This window comes from Eptatretus burgeri, chromosome 17 (assembly GCF_056783735.1).
Source record: "Eptatretus burgeri isolate ZD-2024b chromosome 17, Ebu_testis_v1, whole genome shotgun sequence".
Classification (NCBI taxonomy): domain Eukaryota; kingdom Metazoa; phylum Chordata; class Myxini; order Myxiniformes; family Myxinidae; genus Eptatretus; species Eptatretus burgeri.
This window is the reverse complement of record NC_140977.1, coordinates 2778083-2778737: the sequence shown is the minus strand read 5'-3', so window position 1 is coordinate 2778737 and position 655 is coordinate 2778083. Positions and strand designations below refer to the sequence as shown.

Genomic DNA, 655 nt, shown 5'->3' with positions numbered 1-655 from the left:
AAGGGGTGTACCGTTCCTGGAGGGACTGCAATACCAGGTCAATGCATGGAGTCAATGGAGCAAGCCCCTAATGCAACTCCCAATCCCAAAAATCCATTTAATAGACGAGTCCCGCATTGCGGGACATATCAGCGACTAAACTGATAACAGATTTATTAAAAAATTATAAAAGACCAAAATTAAAAAGTTAAAAGAGAATAGACACTGAGGATAAAATTCCTCCACACCGTTAGAATCAGAAAAAGAATAGAAAGAGGCCCCTGGGGGAATGTCAAAATAAAAAGAACACAACCCCCAAGGGCCAGTTCAGGGCACCAGGCCATAAAAAGAAAGGGGACCAGTCTAAAAATAGAAATTTGCACTTCTCGTTCGTTTGGCAAGATCCATTCACTTAGACAAACATAGAAACCATGCACATCATACAATAAAAAATAAATAAAAAGGGGGGGGGGAAGGAAGGAGGGGAGGAAGGGAAATAGGGAGGTACCAACCTCAAACCTCTTCATACTGACGATGGCCCGACATGTGCTCAATATAAATATCCCGGGATCCCCTTATGGCATCAATACAACAAAGCCGACGCATCAGCTTCCGGGAAGACCGGGAGATTCCCAACCGGTTCAGGGCCGACTCATTACCAGGGAACCACGATCCC

General features: G+C 44.6%; 1 pseudogene; it reads right to left on the bottom strand.

The window, feature by feature from the left end:
* LOC147009100 (U2 spliceosomal RNA) lies at positions 1-174 on the bottom strand (annotated as a pseudogene).
* Positions 175-655: the final 481 nt, after the last annotated feature.